Below are 13,784 nucleotides of genomic sequence, written 5' to 3' on the forward strand. Positions count from 1 at the left end.
CCCCAGGCTGGCTGGGGGAAAGCAGTGCCCCAGAGTGACCTTACCTGTCAGAATCGGAAATATGCTGATGTCTCACTTCATTAGAACCTACAATCCCTGATGGCAGGAATTTTTGTCTTTTTTTTCCTCCAATGGCTGAATACCCATTGCCAAGCACAGTGCGTGGCACATGGTAGAAGCTCAGGAAACATTTGTTGAATGTTGGCTGTTGAATGGCTCCATGCCCAGATCTTCCTGGACTTTTGTCGTAGTTATGTCACAATCAACCCATCTTAAGTGGAAAACGTACTAACTTGCTGAACATCATAGATTAGCTGAGCTTCCCTTAAATGTGCTCAGAACACTTACTTTAGCCTACAGTTGGGCAAAATCATTTAACACAAAACCTATTTGATAATAAAATGTTGAATATCTCATGTTTTTTATTGAATACTGTACTGAAAGTAAAAAGCAGAATGGTTGTCCATACAGACAACCCAGAATGGTTGTGAGTGTATCTGTTACATACCCCCAGGATCGCACAGTTGACTGGGACCTGTGTTTGACACCCCTGCCCAGCATCATAAGAAGAGCATCCTACTCATATCACTAGCCCGGGAGAAAAGTCAAACTTCAAAATTCCAAGTATGGTTTCTACTGAATGCGTCTCGCTTTTGCACCATCATAAAGTAAAAAAATTGTATGTTGAACCATCATAAGGTAGAGACCATCTGTACCAACAAATTGTTCTGGGAGTTCTAAATTCTGGTGAAACAATTGTGGAAGACTGAATGGAGAAAACGGGTTGGATTCACCTGGGCAAAGATGGGGAAAGGATGGTCCCCTGGGGGGTACAAGCAAGAAGCTGGGAAGCAGGCAATGTGTGTGCAGAAGCTACGCAGTCCACTGTGTCTGGCAAGTACCCTGTGAGGTGCCATGGAGTCCAGGGAACTTGAGACATCAGTGGAGACCAAGTGGTGGAGGACCAGTACATGGCGTGCCCTCAGAGAGTTCGAACAGTCTGTCTTTAAGCCATTGTTCCCCAAATTTCAACCACTCATATTTTCTTCTCACCATTTTTGCCATCTCTATATACCTACTTATATTATTTACTTGATAATTTTCACATTGACTTACAGTGACTCTGTATTTTACTTTACTGTTTGTTTTCACATTAAAAACATATAACTGTTAATGTAAAAATTATTTTTACTTCAATTCATCTCACATACTGCCCTTGGTAGGTATACTTCCCTCTGAGGAACACTGCTCTGGGAAATGGGGAACCGGCAAAGAGTTTTGAATAAGGGAATGATTTATTGGCTTCTTGAGAAGGCTGCATATGTGAGGAATGGCAGAATGCATACAAAGGTCTAGTACAGTTGTGACTGAAATGGTAAGAAATATCACCGAGGTGAGTTTTGGGAGTGTTTCAGTCTCTTCATGGGCATCAGGATCAAACATGTAGGAACTGCTCTCTCTGTCTCTTTACTCCTCAGTCTCACTTTACCCTCTTTCCCAGAAACTTCTCCCTACTGCCCAGTGCTTTCTGCCAACAGCTCTGAGGAATGCAGATGGACACAGCTAGGTAAACAGAAGGTCCATACTGAGTGAGGCTGTGGGCCATGCAGTGACCACAGTGGGTCAGGATGCCTGGGAATAGTGTCCATGTTGGCAGAGTGCTGTGGCTTCCTAGGCTCGTCTCAACTGGGTGTTCCAAGAATGTTACCCCCAGGCCAGGCTCAAGTTCACAGAGCATTGACTCACCCTCCAACAAGCATTTCACCAGCTGGGCATTCAGCTTCCAGGTCAAGGTGACCTGCCAAGCTAGAAAGAAAACGTATCACCAAAAATAAGACGTCTTCCAAGGATGCCCGTCCTCCACCACAAGCACACACAATTGTGAGATCTAGGTTGAACTCCCTGAGGTTTTCTGCTCTACTGGTTCTGTCAATCCCTCAAGAACCACAAATGATGACTTTGAGAACCACAGACCTTGGGAAGACTTTGAAGGCTTTTGGTGTTGATGAAAAGTCCATCAACGAAGGACTTTGGTGTTGATGCAGCATATCCTCATCACATTGACCATGGCCTTCTTGCACATTCGCCTTGTCCAGGGTGATTCCTGCCCCTTGCCCTCTGTGTCCCATTCCTTCCAGCATAACAGAGCTCAAGGACCTCCCTGTTTTCCACTGTAAAGGGAGTGGGTTGTCTGTGGCTGTTCCCTTTCACAACAGGGCTGTGATCCTAAGAGAAGTTTTCTGATGAACTGACTGTGCAGATTTTTGATTCAGTTTGCAGGGGAGGAGTTCCTTATTTCAGTTCTACTGTACAGCCACCTACACAATATTTTTTTTTGGTTCTCAGAATTTCAGAGCTATTAGCCTCCAGCCTTAAATTCAGATTCTCATAAAACTTTCCTGGAGCATGGTCATAAAAGACACTAGGTCTCAAAATAGGACTCTTTGGTATAATACCCTTTTCCAAGAAGATAGATTGATTAATTCCAAAACCTGAACTCACATGTGGTTGCTGAGAATGGGGTTGGGGAGAAAAAGGGCAGAAAAATCATACACATGTCACAATACATGTGGGGAGATTTCATCTGGGTTTCCCCCAAACATGGAATTATTCAGAAATAATTCCAGGGGTTTGTTTCTTGACATTCCACCAACATGTAGGTGCATATGTTTTGAATGAACTGAATGGACTGAATTTACTTACGCAAATGAGTTTTTTTGCATCGTCCCCAAAGATGAGCTTGTCAACTCTCAGTTATCATTTCCAGGAGGTTGCTAGATGCGTTCTTTCCAGAGGCATGAGTAAATCCAGAATTACTGATTTCTACCTGGAAGGCATTTGGAAGCAGAGTCTGACTGATTAGCATTTTACATTTTCATGAGATGCTCCAATTAGTTACAAAGATTGGGGATTGAGAAACCGATGGGAACCCCCAACCCCCAACTAGGTTCTACTACTGCCCTCACCCTTCATATTTAATGCCTTCATCATCATTTCAATTCTTTGCTCTATTCCTCTGCCATTTCTGGATCCAGATGCCTAATTGCCTCTCACTGTGGTATTTAGCCTGCCTAGTAGTTATTGAACATGCTGGGTGGCAAGGTGACCTTTTGTCAAAAGAGAATTATGATTTCCCAGACAAGACCAAGTCACAACTTTTTCTAATGGGTTTCCCCTCACTCCTATTCTGAACATTCAGGTTTTAAAATAGTTGGTATTGAAGGGTAGGGGCTGAAGACTGTTTGATAAGATCCAGACCTGTTTGCCTATTTGATGCTTTTTCTCATTTCAGCATTGCAATCTCCCTCTAAGAAACGTTCACATTTACAATTGCCTTCCAGAACTGAGCTTGGTTTTCCATGTCCGTGTAAGATATTATAGTCCAAATTTCAACAGGCTCTTAAACTTCTCTTTTTGAAGAAAGTGGTGGTTAAGAGCTCTAGTTGTGTAATGACACTGACTTTGGCCTGTGCTCCAGTCCCTTGCTTTACTGTGTGACCTTGGCCATTTACTTATTGGGCTTATGGGGCTCTGTTTCCTCTGAAAAGTAAGAATAGTATCCATGAAGTATACTTTGCATATAGTATCTATAAAGTAAGAATATAAGTAGTACCCTTCTGATGGAGTTTTGTGAAGATTAAATGAGGAGCTGCAAGTTAAATGCTTAGTCTAGTAACTGGAACACGATTAGCACTTCATCAGTGTGAGAGGTCAGTGTTATTTTTTCTTTTTCCAGCTTCATCCCCTTCTCCTACTTTTGTCTTTTGAAACACAGAGACTTAGTTCTCTGACCTCCCATGTGCAACTTCACTTCTCACGAAGGGGATGTCTTGGGATTCGAGCTCCATACTTTGAGGGCAGAGTAAACATTTCCTGTAAGCCCACCAAGTGCCAGGCATGCAGCTAATGCTTTATACAATTTCTCATTTAACTCTCCAGATATCTCACTGAGCAATTTATATCCCCCATAAGCAGATGGGGAAACTGACACCTAAAGTTAAAGTGGATGTGGTAAGGTTGTCTGATCTCTCTGGCTCCAACATCTATGTCCTTTACACTGACCAGACTGCTTCTGAGAAAGCTGAGTCATCTTGTTTTTTTAGGGTAAGTGTATAGGTGCTGAGCACCCTTAGTCTCCCAACACCACAGATTCTCCTGAATAATAAGGCATCTAGATGGTGATTTTACACATTTTTTACTTGGATCTGAGAGTTTGCTGTCTCTCATGCCTCCTGGGTGAAAGAGACCAGGCACTGAAATGTGGACTCAAGGCTGGCTCCATTAAAATGTCCTCTTGGATGCTTTATCATTAGTGGAATAATAGGAGAGCCCACAGAACATAAATAGTTGGTGATTCATGCAAAATTTTTTATTGTCTCTGTTACCACCCAGGAGGTGCCAATTTGAAAGGTGTGGGGAGGAAATCCTGCACCATAAATGATGTTGACACCTCCTGACTTAGAGCAAGGACACCGGGTCAGAAGGATGACACGGCAGAGGGGCCTGAGTGACAGCGGGTGCAGGGAGGGCAACCAGTTAGGGGGCTGCGGCTGCCTCACCTCCAGCCCTGTGCAGGAGGATCTCTATTCTGTTCTCTATTTTGTGGTGCTATGATAGAGGAAATAGAGTTCTTATGCTACAATGATATATAAAAACAACTGCTATAATTATAAGAAACTCTTCCTCACACAAAAAAGAAGAAAATACTGGCTGCAGAAAGGTTGCCTGGCAATGGCCGACTTCTGCCTGGTCTTCCCTCCTGCTCAGAGACTGAGAAGTGAGCTTTCTTGAAGACTTGAAGGAAGGCCTGTTTAAACACTCCAAGTAGTTTGATTTAAGAACCAAAGTGCTTATCCCAACAGTGAAATTGGCATTAAATCAGGGCACTGCGTAAAGGTGTTTGGGAGGAAAGATAAGCTTGGAAAGAGAATAGCAAGATAGAGGTGAGGCAGAAGGAACAGAGCAGGGGTGAGTTAAATCTGGCAAGGGTAGAGATGTCTTGAGAGAGATTAAAGTATGAAAGAGTTCAGAAAATACATCGTTGGTGCATAGGTACGGTTGGTGACATATCCAGATGTCTGAAGGGTATTTGTGAGGGTGCGAGTACATGTGTATATGCAGTGGGTCATTCTTTTCAGAAATGGTGAGCCATCCTCTCCCATTCCAGCACCAAGGTTGTCCCCTGCCTCAGCAGTTCAATGGTATGTGCCATTGGCAAAGGATTTGCTCAACATGTAGGCACAGATGTGATGGCAAAAGATGATTAGAAGGTGCTGTGCAAATCTGTTAGGTCAGCTGTCAACGTCAGACTTCCCAAATAGAATTCAGTGTCACCTTCAGAGCCCATGACACTTTTCTTCAGAGGATTTGAAGATTCCCAGAAATCTAATCTAATCTAAAATGAAAAGACTTTGGAATTGTGGCTTTTAGAGGGGAGTAGGTTAAGAGACAAGATGATATTTATTAAGCCTATTTGTCTCTAGCCAAGGTAATTGGTGATAGTATTCTACTGTATGTAACCCTGCCTCCCTCCACCCACCGCCAGATGTTCTGGAGATTCTGTTCCTTTCAGTCCTACAGTAATAGAGATATTCTTGTGTGGCTTTCACTAAATAGTTGTCATGTTCTGCCCTGGAGGTAATTCCATGTGTTCAAGAGGGGATGACAGACAGAGACACATACAAACACCCACTTACTATCAAAAATAAATATAGGTCCTCTGGTTAAAAGGTGCTGTGTAAAGTAAGCAAGCACATAACTTTTATTAACCTTGTAACCATAGCCAGTGTTGATATTAAGACTCAGACCCCTTAGGACTTGATACTTGGTTTAGAGAGATTCTTTGTGTTGGATTTTATTTAGAAATTAAGGTCCCTGGGGTTCTTTGGTTCAATGACATGGATCTTCCAGTAGACAATACAGCTGAGTTCAGGGTCCCCAGGCCTCTGCACACAAGCTGGTTTGCTTTGCTCCACCTCCCCTTTTCCTCTGGAGAAACCAGCATCAGGACTTGATTCAATGCAGTGATAGGGCCTTGGTTTGTAGGGAAGACCAGGGAGAGTTCTAGGCAAAGTAATGGGGTTTGTAGAGTTGGTTCCAGTTCCCAGTATTATCTTGCTCTTGCCCTGAGGGCATGCTCCGTTGCCTCTTTCTCTGAAGTCCTTTCATCCGTAAACCCAGGCCATCAGCTTTGTCATCACTTTGTTGACTTCCCTGTCTGTGTCTGTCTCCCAGGGAAGCCTGGGAGCAGAGAACAAGGGGAATCTAGGCTTGGGCTGGACATCTGATACGATAATGAGACTCTTGCCTGGTTCTTCCTTGAATTCTTGCCTGAAGGATGTGACTTTTAGGAAACTAACAATGTGTCCACAGGAAGGCTCTGATGTGTTTGATATTTTTTTTATCACATTTTTAAACTTCTTACCAATGAGAGATATGCTTGATATATTTGAGACTCTTACAGTAAAAGGTCTCAGCATCCAATTCAACTTTTGACATTAAATATCAGGACTTCCATCCATTCTACCATCTGTATCTATCTATCTATCTATCTATCTATCTATCTATCTATCTATCTATCTATCTATCATCTATCTATCTATCTATCTATCTATCTATCTATCTATCTATCATCTATCATCTATCTATCTATCTGTATCTATCTTTCTATCTAATATCTACCTATCATCTATCTGTCCATCCAGCTTTGGTGCAAATGCTGTCTTGTTGAAGTTGGCCTTAGGGTAAAAGACCTCATACTCTCAAGGAATTTCTCTGTAGATGTAACATGTTTAAAAAAACTGAGTTCCTGTGTGTGTGTGTAGTGGGGGTGCCATCACATATGTTTTGTTTTTCTTCTGGGAGGTTGAACTAAATCCAAGTTCAAGAGAAGAGCCAGTACCTAATAAGAACCCACTAAGTATCAAGCACATTGTTAGGTACTTTAGATACATAAAGACTCCAAAAATAAAGTGGTTTGCAAGTATGAGGTGACATATTTCCATCCCATTTTACCACCATCACCACAAAATGACTCTTCTCAGGAGTGCCTCGGTGTAGCAGTCCTTTGATCTAAAATGGGCAGGACAAAAGCAGACAAAGAAGAGCTGTCATTTACGACAACACAAATGGACCTAGGGGGTACAAACCAAGTGAAATAAGTTAGACTGAGAAAAACAAACACCATACAATTTCACTTACATGTGGAATCTAAAAAACAGAACAAATTAACAAACAAACAAAGCAGAAATAAACTCATAAACACAGGAAACAAACTGGGAGTATGGGCAAAATAGGTGAAGGGGATAAAGAAGGACAAACTTACAATTATAAAATAGGGAAATGAAAAGTACACCATAGGGGATATAGTCAATAATGTAATAACTGTGTGTTGACAGATGGTAACTGTTTATTGTGGTGAGTATTTTGTAATATATATAACTGTTGAATCACTATGTTGTACACCAGAAACTAATATAATATTTTATATCAACTATACTTCAATAACACAACAAACCACCCCCCCAAAACAAAAACACTAAAAAACAAAAAACACCCATACAAATAAACAAAAAAAAAAAGAAATGGAGCTGTAATCAGAACTCTTCAGCTAGAAATTAAAGGACCTATAATTAATGGTGGTTGGGACTGGACCAGAAAGCCACATCGCTTTTCGAGTTGCTTTTGAAGTTTACCACCTCTTGACCACACAACCTCTACTTCCCACCTACCCCTGTAGTGGGTGGAGTTGCTACTTCACATTGCTCCTGATTCATCTCTCAGGCAAAATGTCACCAGTCTGTTCCCTCAGGGCTCTGCTCTCAGATCTGGAGCTGATAGACTAATTGGGGCTAATGTGATAAAAGGCAATAATGACATTTACTGTTTTTTTAATTTTATCAGACATCTGCATTATAACAAGGCCCTTGGGAAACACACTGGTGGCAGGTAGGGCTAGTGGGGATGTTTGGTGAAGGCCAGGGAGGCAGAGGAGCTTCTCAGAGTCCCCCTAAATTGTACTCTCCAAACTTCAAAACCTTCAAGATCTGCTTGTGTTGCAAAACCCTCCTAGATCCACTACTGCCCTCTCACCAAGTCTTACCCTTTCAAAAACCTCTGCATTCATGTTGCATAAACTAGGAAAATAAGCAGGAAAGGAATGTTACTACGACTCACTCACCATTCCACCATAATAGGACAACCTCTTACTTTCTGTTCTATTCAATCTTTGCCCAAATATAGACTTCTTCTTTTTATACAAGGGACTTCTTGGTTTTGATCACAAAAATCTTTGTCTCTTTGCCAAACTTAATTTCTCTTTCCTCTCTCACAGAGGGGAGACCTGATGAGTTTAAGAAATCTGCCTGGATGCTTAGCTCATGCCCAGCCAGTGTCCAGGAAGAGCCAAGACAGAAAGTTAATGGTTAGGGGATGGTATTTTCTTTGCCAGGAGCCATCGCTCACCTGCACAGGTAAATGCATTTGGGACCCAGTGAAGCAGGTCCTTGTCCCAGGGGGGATGGAATTGCAGGGCATTTGAAATCCATAGGCCTCCCCTAGATTCCACCTTCTTGCCCAGACTGTGTTGTTTTATTTTCGGTTTCAGCATCTCAGTCTTTCCCTCTCTGGCTCCAGTAGGGAATGTCAATGTGGAATAAAAAAGACCACGTACATGTGAAGAGGAAGTGAAGAACCTGGGTAATGCACCAACCGGATCGTCAGCCCTTGTGCTGTTGAAAGTTGATTGTTCTGTCTGAACAACTCTGAGTGGACCTTCCCTCCCAGAACCTTCCCTTCAAACTTCCCAGAGCTCTTACCTGGGGCTGGGGGAGACTGGCTTTTCAAAGTCCATTGAAATCACCAAAGGTCACTGTCAAAGAGGCAATCATTGTGCCTCCAGAGAGAACCTACCTTCCAGGCTACGTGGCTGGGAGCCCTTCAGAACTTGGTACCTGCACAGCCAGGGCAAAGAGCCTGATGCCAGGGCAAAGAGACTACATCCAGATTAGGGCATAAGACAGACATTTAGGAGGGCCCTCCTATCCCCATACCATCGTCTCCTCCACATGGCACCTCTGTTCACTTTGTTTTTACGTTCTTCCTTCCTGATGCTGCCTTTGGGGAGCATGCGTGGTGCCTTTCACCTGCAACAGCCTCTAAGCTGAAAAGAACAGTCACCACCAAGTCAATTCCTCCTCCATTAGCAGGTTGTCTCTCTGTTCTTGAGACACAGTCATAACCTGGTTAGACCTGTTTTGTTTGAACACTAACGTGTGAGTTGGCCAAATGCAAATGAGCCAGTGTTTGTAATCCTTTATTTTATTTTTTTAAAGGGCTCGGCAGCCAATCAGAAGAGGGGGAAGTGACTTAGGGAATTCCCGGTTGGTGGCTTATTGCTTAACATCGTACAAAATGATTTAAAATTATTGTCATATGCATTTATCTTCACTCTGATGAGGGCTCAGACGTGATAACACCCCTGGCTCCCTATCCCCGTAGGAGCTGGTGTGAGAGCTGCCTGCTGCCTCCCCTCCATTAGCCACAGCTGTTGGATTTCCCACCCAGAATCTTTAGGTAAATGAGGTAAGTCCTTCTTTTTAAAACCTTCTTTTGAATCTGGAATACAAACACCTGTGTGGAAAGAGAAGCCTGCCTTGAATCAGATGAAACTAAATCTGACTCCCAGAGGCAGATGGCAGGAAGTGAAGCTCTCTACCTGGGCTTGCCTCCCTGAGTCTTTACAGAAATTTTATTTTGGAGGGAAGCTGGGCTCCTTTGGATGTCATCTGTGAATTCCCTGCTTTGAGTCTGGCCTTCCAATTACTGTCAGTTTCACAGCCCTGGGGTTTCCCTCTCTGTGTGACAAAGCCGGTTCCCTGGGTTGAATTCTGAAACAAATGGGCAGCTAAGGATAGGTGACCCTGGTGTAGCTCAGTGTAGAACTGGTTGGCTAAATAGCTGTTGGGGCTTAAAGCCCATGATATCCCTTGGTAGAGATGTCTTCTGTTGGTAATTCTTCTGACTCAGTAGTTGTAGGGAAAGGCAGATTCATCTTCAGTATATGCTAGTATTGAAAAATGGCTGGGCAAAGTCAAGGGCATACACATCCACACTGGGAGAAGTGGTTGGGCCGCCCAGGTAGGCAAGGGTGTTGGAGAGAACTGTAGATCTAAAAAGCCCTCTGTCTAGAAAAAAAGAGACAGAAAAAAATCTTTTTGTGACCAATTTTGTCACAAAGTGACAAAGTTGCAAGGGGACAAACTAACCCTTTGTCCCATAATGGGATACTATGACCAGACAGGTAGACGTGAGTCAGCAGCACCAAATGGCTTCTAAGGGACTCGTTTGATTTTGTTTGGACTCCATGGAGAAGTGTTGGCCCCAGTGTGGATAGAACTACGAACAGTGGGGAATTAATCTTCTTATTGGCAAATAACAACACCTAGTTGGGAAAATGACATTTTCACCCTCTGTCTTTGCCCAGTTTTAGTATACTCTCAGGACTGTGCAAGTGTATATCTTTTAAAGATGAAGCAGAAGCTTCTGTGAGTCTGCAGTCAACCAGTGTCTCTGCTGGTTATCAGCACTGACCTTAGTAACAGGGAGAAAGTGTTTGGACTGAGAACTTTCCACTGGAGGGTCTGGTTCAGGAGTTGGTTCTGTAAGGATGGGCATGAGGATGTGCTCGGATAGAGCCTTTCAGTGTGTAAAAGGGTGGTTGGGGATCATGTATGGCTGTATGCTGATTCCACCGAGGTCAAGGGGAGAGTTGATTTCCAACAGGAAAGAAGTCTTGTTATTAAGAACTTCATGGGTAAAAGAAGCTATCAGAAAGGATTTTGAGATATTTTTCAGACTCTTTAATTGTTAGATGTGGAGTTTGCAGGAGGATCCCCTTGTCCTCTTCTTGAGACCTCAGATTCTGAGACCATGAAATAACTCATCAGTTCCATCTTCTTGTAATCTGAAGTCATGTAGGATCATGTAATTTCCACACCAATTGCCAATGGATCAAATGGGTAGATTTTAAAAAAACAATGGGAACATAAAATGAGGGTCATTTGGAAGTCTGTGATCACATGTGAGAACATAGTAAATATAATGGAGACAATCCTTCTCCATGTTTCCAAAGTAGTTTACGGAGGCTCCGAAAGCAAGTAATTTTGAAGGAACAAGTGTGCTGTTAAGTTCTTTGTGTTACTGTTCAAGGTGGTGGCATTAGTCAGGGCCTTTTTAGGGTGGCTGTGGGTTGGGCGATGCATTTGAGCCGGGCTTCATATGTATCAATCTCCCCAGATGCAATTATATGTGTCCTTTTGTGTTAAAAATCAGCTATTTGTTAAATTCAAACAATGCTTTTTAAATATTTTTCTCCATTTTTAAATATATTGTAAACTCTCCAAACTGGAGATGCCCTGGAAAGCTACATCTACACTTACCCCTCTATCTTTAAGCTCCTATTAATTTACCAACTTTACCCAGTTTCTCTTTCAACATCTTTTTGAATCCTTGAAAGTCTGAGATGAAATGGAAACTGAGAAGTTAAAATACCTACTCAACTGCAATCAGCTAATTGGAAACTGGAAGGAACTCATACCAGGTCCTAGGTAACAATGTGAGTGCTTTGGGCCAAAGTTCATGTCTAGGAAGTAAAATTCAGTTTTCTGGAATCTTGTAATATTTTGTGTCCCCACCACTCCCTGCCAAATTAGGGAATTTTAGCATTTAGTTGTGTTCAGGAAAACACCTTGCTTTTCTGAAAGCCAAGTGTTAAGAATGTTGTTTGATGTTAAAGCATCAAGCACAGACATAGAAGTTTATACAAATCATTAAAAAGTTATTCATTCTTTCCCCCTTCCTCCAGGTAGAGTCATCCCTAAGTCTTTTCAGACAGATATGGTTTTCGAAGACCTCTGGGAGACGGGGTAGGGTGGATAGTGAGAATGCCATAGTAGAAATTGTTAATTCACTAGAGGAGAAATGCCATGGTTTTAAGAAACCAAAATAAAGGTAGAACCCTATTTTCAGCGCCACATTTTTGTCGCCCATTTCTCATGTTTCAGCCCATTTCTCTTATTAAGATGCTTTCTGGTAGAATGGAAGTGACAATCATTTCTGTTGTGGGTGGGGCCCCGGCTGGGAGTCTCAGTGCTTAGAGACTACAGACTCTTGCCCTGGCTTCGCTCCTGGGAGCCTGACGGTGCGCTGGCTTTCAGCTTGCTAAGCTGTCTTCTGTGGGGATTGTCCACTCAAGATGGAGGCAGCAAGGCAGGCATATCTTGCCAGGTTCTCTTAAATCTGTTGCTGATAACTGAAGAGACAGGGAGGATAATAAACTTTAATGTTTTCTTATCTCATTTTTTATCATATGATTTGTTCTAAGCAGCAGGCATTTGTGCTCTTACTAGAAATTATTGCATTTATTTAAACTGGACAGAATTTCAAAGGGCCAGACTATTAAGCTGTTCAGGAAGCAAACGAGGAGTGGGGAGAATGGCCACATAGCAGCTACTATTAGGATGGGACATAGATTCAAGTTCAATAGCATTGATGTCAGGATGCTGACATGTGCTGGAGTGGAAATTTCCATGGATCCTCCAGAGTTATTAGATAAAAAATTTATTGGACTTCAGAGGAGGGAAAAAAATATATTTCTTTAAAAATCTTCCCTGAAGAATTTCAGACTCCAGATTTTGAGTGATTGGAGTACAGTGTGCACGAGGCAGTGTGCAGGACAGTGCCGGGACTGGCAGTCAGGAGACCTGGTTTTCTAGTCTGGCAAAGCTGTGTGCCCAAAACAATACACTTCACCTCTCTGAGCTTTAGTTTCCTCATTCAGATGAAGGAGTTTGAATCTGGTCATTTTTAAGATCCATTTCCACCCTCAGATTCTGACCAGGGAAAAGTAGCTGTGCCTAGAAGTCAGCAGGCATAGCCTGAGTTTGGGAAATGGGGTGGGAGATGCCCTCCTAAGGGATGAGACAGGAAAGAAGATCAGTAGGAGCCCTTTAAGGGCTTCCTTAGGGCCTCCAGAATTCTGGCTGTGGGATACAGCTGGTGGAGGTAATGAGACGGGATGCCTGGAGCCTTTATTAGGGGTGTTAGGGTCTGCTCCCATGACAACATGCCATTTTTATCAACTTGCCTCACGTCTCTGAAGAGGTGGGGGTATAAAAATAGATGAAGCTGACTGCTTTATGACCACAGGGAGCAGTTGGTGTATACAAGCAGGCACTTTAATGACATCTTCTATAAAACACCAAAGCAGCCCGCTGAGAAGTGAACATTCAGACACCCATGGCACCCCCTCGGTTTGTGTGGTGCTGATCAGCTCGCTTGACTGTCCATGACTTATTGGGTAGCCGGGGTGGACGTGGACTCACTTCTCCTAAAGGAAGACCTGAGGGGTAATCAGAAGGGAGCGTGGCTGGCCTGGCGGTGAGCAGCCGGCCGGGAGACTCCGGGGTTCCCAGGCGGCCTCAGCCTGAGTCTGGGGCAACTAGAGCTTGCTGGAGGGTCAGCAGAGTGGCCCATATAAGGAGGCTCCCAGGGTGTAATTGGCCTTGTTTTAAGAGAGACACCCTATAAAATACTCCTTTGAAAATTGATTTCACTAGCACCTAACCACACTCTGTCTTCAATTTGTTTTATGGGGCTGAGCCCCTTGCTCTGGTTCACTGGATTCACATTCTCTCTTGTCCTCCAATCTCCCCACCGACCCCAGGGCCTCCTTCCCTGCCTTTCTCAAAAGTGTGTTCTTCGTTATTAAGGGTATCAGCCTATTT

At 43.1% G+C, this 13,784-nt stretch overlaps 1 protein-coding gene across 4 annotated transcripts in view; it reads left to right on the plus strand.

The window, feature by feature from the left end:
• Positions 1-9,414: 9,414 nt before the first annotated feature.
• The window catches only part of EHF (ETS homologous factor), a 41,321-nt gene continuing 36,951 nt past the window's right edge, over positions 9,415-13,784 (plus strand). For 2 of the 4 annotated variants that reach the window (XM_036891705.2, XM_036891707.2), the window contains exon 1: positions 9,415-9,582. The gene's annotated coding sequence lies outside the window, so the exon portion shown is untranslated. The remainder of the gene's footprint in view (positions 9,583-13,784) is intronic. The other 2 variants (XM_036891706.2, XM_036891708.2) reach the window with 2 other exon arrangements.

This window comes from Manis pentadactyla, chromosome 9 (genome assembly GCF_030020395.1).
Source record: "Manis pentadactyla isolate mManPen7 chromosome 9, mManPen7.hap1, whole genome shotgun sequence".
Taxonomy (NCBI): Eukaryota; Metazoa; Chordata; class Mammalia; order Pholidota; family Manidae; genus Manis; species Manis pentadactyla.